We start from the raw sequence: 6,893 nt of genomic DNA, 5'->3' as shown, positions 1-6,893 counted from the left end.
CTGAATTGTAATTACTATTAAAATTCAAAAAACTGAACACATTCTTTTAACCATAAGCCAGTCTTAGTTAAATCAGGACTGCCCAACAAAAATATTTTGTAAGTCATTCATGATCTGAATTCTGGCATAGGATAGCTATTAAATTATGCTATGCATGGAAAAGTCATGAGACAGTTCTGTTTTGAAATAAATAAGGCAGTAGCCAATTATTATTATTATTTTTTTAATTTTCCAAAAGCCTTGTTTTTATTTATATAGAGTCCTAACCACTTCAGTGGCAGGAGGAGTGGGAGAGGTTCCTTTTTCAATCCAGGGACCTCCATAATGTTGGTTTGTTGTTACCAAACACACAGGTAAGTGGCATCACGGATCTGGTAAACTAACGACAATGTTTAGTCTCTCTCTGCTAGAGCAACAAGGTGAGCATCAGTCTCTGCTTCCTTAAGAATCCTGAATTTAGGATTTTCAACTGTCACTACTCCAACTTCTATTTCTGAAGGTTTGAAATCAATTGATAGAACAGTAGACAGGCATGTAATTGCAGTTTCCACTGTCTGTTCAAATGTCCAATCAAATTTCTTCTTCACTTTCTTTTCAAGGAAGCTGGTTGACTCAGTTTGTTTAACTCCTGCTGCGGTGGCTTTAAACCCACAGTAGTGACCTGCAGGATCACACTTATATACCTGAGGGCCTTGCTCTTCATCTATACCAATTAAAATCATACAACAACCAAGAGGCCTCATTTCAGCATTCTGTGTGCAGACCTGAGAAATATCGGCAATTCTTTTACACAGCATGTCCACAGGAATCTCATAGCCATACTTGTATTTCCAGTTAGCTGCCTCATAGCGTGCCCTCTGTACCTGGGATCTGCTGTCAGCTCTCATTCCGGTCATCACACAACCAATGTTTTCAGTTATCTTGAATAAGTGAGTCACTGTGCTGGAATCCAATAATTTGTCAGGTACTTTCTTCTGTGTGACAATTACTGCACAGTCTTTCCCTCTGACAGCTACTGATGTAAGGCCACCCTGGTTAATAGCCTTAAAAGCATATTCTACTTAGTAGAGCCGACCCTCGGGTGAAAAAATAGTAATGTGGCGGTCAAAACCGGCACTAGAACCACGGGACATGTTGGTAGAAGCACTACTTCAAACACAATCCCCAATTATTACTCAGTAGCTTTTTTGAGGTAAGCTATCAGGTCCGCCCTTTCTACTTCATCTTAATGCCAGCAAAGATCATTTTAGTAAAGTTCAGCTGTTCACAGAGATCTTAAAACCTATTGGAGATTGGTTTTATATTTATATGTATCTAATTGGTTATATGAATACATTTAAATACCGGAGAAATTCCTTCAATGTCTTTTAACAAAGCAAGATTCACCTGTGTTTTGTGTTCATTTGCCTCCCTTAAAGGCAAGGGCTGAAAACAAGGTAGCAATATCAACTTTATATTTTTGGCCTTATGCCATCTAATTAGAATTCCGTGTATCTAAAATGGTTCCTTTTACTTATTGAAAGGCATTTCAGTGTGGTTTATGTGTAATATCAAAGATTATTTAACACTTCAAAAAATTATAACACTCTCTGACGTGGTCCTAAATGTATATAGAAAAAATATTTTTAAGATAATGAAATTATCTGAAAGGTAAAGGGGTTAAAAGAAAGGTAAAAATTTCCTTTTTTTTTTTTTTTTTTTGAGACGGAGTCTGGCTCTGTCGCCCAGGCTGGAGTGCAGTGGACGGATCTCAGCTCACTGCAAGCTCCGCCTCCCGGATTTACACCATTCTCCTGCCTCCGCCTCCCAAGTAGCTGGGACTACAGGCGCCCGCCTCGTCGCCCGGCTAGTTTTTTGTATTCTTTAATAGAGACGGGGTTTCACCGTATTAGCCAGGGTGGTCTCGATCTCCTGACCTTGTGATCCGCCCGTCTCGGCCTCCCAAAGTGCTAGGATTACAGGCTTGAGCCACTGCGCCCGGCCTAAGAAAGGTAAAAATTTCTATACTTCACTAAAACTGATAAATTTCATTAAAATTGGTAAATTGATGACACTCATAGACTGTGAGAAGTTATGTATAAGTTCTGTAACATACACAGCAACTGCTGAAACTGCTATGTAAAGAAATATACTCAAAAACCTCATAGATAAAATGGAATTCTAAAACATACTTAAGTAACTCATAGGAAGTGAGATAAGACAGAGAAATAAAAAACATTAAAAATAAAATCATAGACTTACGTCTACAAGCATATCAATAATTATGTTACATGAAAATGATCTAAATGCACTAATCAAAAGATAGGTTAACAGAGATGATTGAAAAACATGATCTAACAGTATGCTGTCTACAAACAACTTACTTCAATATTATAATACAGACACAGTGAAAGTGAAAGAGTAGAAAAATTATATTAAACATGTATTAATTAAAGGACAGCAGAGTGGCTTAACAGCAGATCAAATGAACTTCAGAGCAAAAAACATTATCAGGAAGAGAGACGGGAATGGTATAATGATGAAAGAATCAATCCACCAAGAAAATCTAGCAATTCTAAGTGTGCATGAAACAAAAAAATAGGATTCCAATTATATGAAACTAAAACAGATACAAAGAGAAGTAAACAACTCGACAATTATAGTTGAAACCTTCAAAACCTCTGTCTCAACAATTGATATAACAAAACCTGTTTCAACAATTGATAGAACAACTAGACACAAGATATGCCATTATGAAATTGAAAAACCACCAATCAACAAGATGGAATCCATATTTAGAGAATGCTCCACCCAATAACATCAGAATACACATTCTTTTTAAGCAGCCGTGGAATGTGCGTGCCAAGATATATCACATGCTGGGCTATCAACAAAACAAAACAAAACAAAACACCTCAATGAGTTGAAAAGAATTGACATCACAGGGCTGTGTTCTCTGAACACAATGGAATCAAACTACAAATCAGTAACAGACATTATTTTAAGAACTCCAAAAACTTGAAACTAAATGACGTCCTTCTAAATAAGCCATGGATCAAACACGAATTCTCAAGAGAAATAAAAAGGAGTATATATAAAGTTATAACTATATATAACTAATATATATATAACTATATATGTTATAACCATATATAACATATATATAACTATAGTTATAGAAAAAAGAACTTGGTTCACTATTAATATATAGTTCTTTATAACTATGCATTAACTGTTCTTTATAACTATATGTAGTCGTGACTATATAATTCTTTATAACTATATATTTCTCTATTAATATATATTATTGATTATATATTAGTAATTTATATAGTATTGACAATATGATATATGACAGATTATTAATCACATATTTTATATTTATAGTATAATATTCATTAATTATATAATATATTTAATGTATTAATTATATATAATTGTATATGACATTACACAATTTTAAAATATACTATATATAGTTATATATAGTTACAACTGTATATAGTTATAAAGAACAGAAATTTATTTCTCACAGTTCTGGAGGCTGAGAAGTCCAAGATCAAGGCACTGTCTGTATCCTCACATGGTTGACGGCGGAAGGAGGTGAAACTACTCCCACAAGCCCTTCATGGTGGTATTACTTCGTTAATGAGGGCAGAGCCCTTATGGCCTAAACACTTCCCATTAGGCCCCACCTCTCAGCATTGTTGCATTGGGGATTAGGTTTCCAACACATGAATTTGAATTTGGAGAGATACATTCAGACAATAGCAAGAACACACCCTCTAAACAAAGGCTTAGAATATTACAATTTCCAGAGGCCCTTTCTATCCCTTTAATTACTTACTCATGCCCACAGTGAACACGAGCCTGATTTGTAAAAGCAAAGTTTACTTTTACTTCTTCTTAACCTTATTTTTGAAATGTTTTCCTTTTTAAAAATAAATTTTAATTATTATGGGCACATAACAGTTGAATGTATTTATGAGGTATATGTGATATTTTGATACAGGCCCACAATGTGTAATAGTTAAATTAGAGTAATTTGGGTATCCATCATCTCAAGCATTTACCTTTTTTTGTTAGAAATATTCCAATTCTACTATTTCAGTTATTTAAAAATGTACAATAAATTATTGTTGACTATACTCACTCTTTTGTGCTTTCAAATACTATATCTTATTCAATCTGCCTATGTTTTTATAATCATTAATCATCCCCAACTTAACCTCCTTCTCCCTGCTACCTTTTCCATCACTCTATTCTCTATTTCCATGAGATCAGTTGTTTTTTTAAGCTCCCACATATGAGTGAGAACATGTGAAATTTGTCTTTCTGTGCTTGTTATTTCATTTAACATAATGTCCTCCAGTTTTATCTATGTTGTTGCAAATGACAGGATTTCACTTTTTTGTATGGCTGAATAATATTCTATCATGTATATACACCATACTTTCTTTATCCATTCACTTATTGGTGGACACAGGTTGATTCCAAATCTTCGCTATTGTGAATAGTGCTGTAATAAACATGGGAGTGGAGATATCTCTTCAATACACTGATTTCCTTTCTTTAGAATATATACCTAGCAGTGGAATTGCTGGATCATATGGTAGTTTTATTTAGTTTTTTTCAGAAACCTCCATATTGTTCTCCATAGTGGTTGTACTAATTTACATTCCCACCAACAGTGTAGGAAGGCTCCACTTTTTCCACATCCTTGCCACCATTTGCTATTGCCAGTCTTTTAGATATAAGCCATTTTACTGGGGTGAGATGATATCTCATTGTGGTTTTGATTTGCATTTCTTTGATGGTCAATGATATTGAGCAAATTTTCATATACTGTTAGCCATTTGTAGGCCTTCTTTTGAGAAGTATCTATTCAGATCTTTTGCCTATTATTCTTTTGGGGGAAACACAAAAATATTAATTATAACTAAATTTGAGTGGTGAAATTATTCAGAGATGATCTTTCCTTTTCTTATGCTAATCTGTATTTTCTCTCTTTCTTTTTCAGACTGAAAACAACAAAAAATTATAGAGTAAAAAAATGAATTCAGCATTTCCAAAGCACAAGAATGATACCAAATACTTGTTTTAGAATCCACGAGACCTGGTCTCAGAAAAAGGCCATTGTGAATGTTAGAAAACAGTAGTTTTACTTTTGCTTAGAAAATGAAAGTTATTACAAATTCTACACTTGTAATTACTGTTCTAATACCTTATGTGTACAAAAATAATTTTTAAAAATTTAACTATATTATATAAGTTTTAAAAATTTTTTTCTATTTTTATTTCAGATTTGAGGGTATATGTGCAGGTTTGTTACATGGGTTTATTGCATGAGGCCAAGGTTTGATTCTATCACCTATCACCCAAGTAGTGAGCATAGTACCTGACAGGTAGTTTTCCACCTCCTCGTGCCCTTCCTCTCTCCCACTTCTGGTAGTCCCCAGGGTCTATTGTTCCCATCTTTATGTTCTTGTGTACCCAATGTTTAGCTTCCACTTATAAGAGAGAACACACAGTATTTGGTTTTCTGTTCCTGTGTTAATTCTTTTAGGATAATTAATGGCCTCCAGCTGCATCCCATCCATGTTGACATAAAGGACATTATTTCATTCCTTTTTATGATTGCATAGTATTCATGCTGTATATGTATCCCATTTTCTTTATCCAATCCACCATTGATGGGCACCTAGATTGATTCCACTACTTTGCTATTGTGAATAGCTTTGCAGTGAACATACAAATGTCTGTGTCATTTTTGTAGAATGATTTATGATTCTAGAAACTAGACTGATGTGGTCTAGTTTCATTTTTCTGTATTTGGATATCCAGTTTTTCCAGCACCATTTATTAAAAAGACTGTCCATTCCCCCAGTGTATGTTCTTGGGACCTTTGTTGAAAACGAGCACTGTAGATGTGTGGATTTATTTCCATGTTCTCTATTCTGGTCCATCGGTGTATGTGTTTGTTTTTATGTCAGTACCATGCTGTTTTTGTTTCTGTAGCTGCACTGTAATTTGAAGTTAAGTAATGCGATTCTTCTGGTTTTGTTCTTTTTACTCAGGATAGCTTTGGTTATTGTGGGTCTTTTGTCATTCCATATAAATTTTATGATTACTTTTTCTGCCTCTGTGAAGAATGTGATTGGTATTTTGATAGGGATTGCATTAAATGTGTAGATTGCTTTGGGTAGTAAGGACATTTTAACAATATTGATTCTTCCAATCCCTGGACATGTAATATCTTTCAATTTTTGGTGTCTTCTTCAATTTCTTAAAAAGTATGTTAAACTGGATGAAAATACAGCATAACAAAATGTGTGGAATGCAACTAAAGACAGTGCAGAGAGGGAAATATATAGCACTTTATGCATGCAGTAGAAAAAAAGGAAAGGTTTGAAATTAATAATCTAAATTCTCATTTTAAGAACTAGAAAAAGAAGAGCAAAAAAAATCCCAAATCAAGCACAAGGAAGGAACTAATAAAATTAAGAGCAGAAATCAATGAAATTAAAAACTGAAAAAATAAAGAAAAATCAATGAAACAAAGAGCTCATTCTTTAAAAAAATCAACAAAATTGACAAACCTCTAACAAGATTGACAAAGATAAAAAGACTGAAGACCAATGTACAGAAGAAAATAGTGGGCTATCGCTACAAACCATGCAGATTTTACAAGATAATGAGGGATATATCAATAACTCTAAACATATACATTTGACAACTTAGATGAAATGGACTAAGTCTTTGAAAAATAAAAATGAGCATAACTCTTATGAATTATAAAATGGATAATTAGAGTAGCCTTATAACTATTAAGGAAACTGAAGTCAAATTTAAAAACTCCCAGGAAAGAAATTTCCATATCCAGATCATTTCACTAGAGAATACTTTAAAACATT

At 33.7% G+C, this 6,893-nt stretch overlaps 1 pseudogene across 1 annotated transcript; it reads right to left on the bottom strand.

Moving 5' to 3' along the window:
* Nucleotides 1–226: 226 nt before the first annotated feature.
* LOC117082458 lies at nt 227–1,133 on the bottom strand (annotated as a pseudogene). Its single transcript, XR_004436618.1, has one exon. The product of XR_004436618.1 is annotated as a proteasome subunit alpha type-6-like (transcript).
* Nucleotides 1,134–6,893: the final 5,760 nt, after the last annotated feature.

The sequence above is a fragment of the Trachypithecus francoisi genome, unplaced genomic scaffold (genome assembly GCF_009764315.1).
Source record: "Trachypithecus francoisi isolate TF-2019V2 unplaced genomic scaffold, Tfra_2.0 Lachesis_group9, whole genome shotgun sequence".
NCBI lineage: Eukaryota > Metazoa > Chordata > Mammalia > Primates > Cercopithecidae > Trachypithecus > Trachypithecus francoisi.
This window is presented reverse-complemented; position numbering and strand designations above follow the sequence as displayed.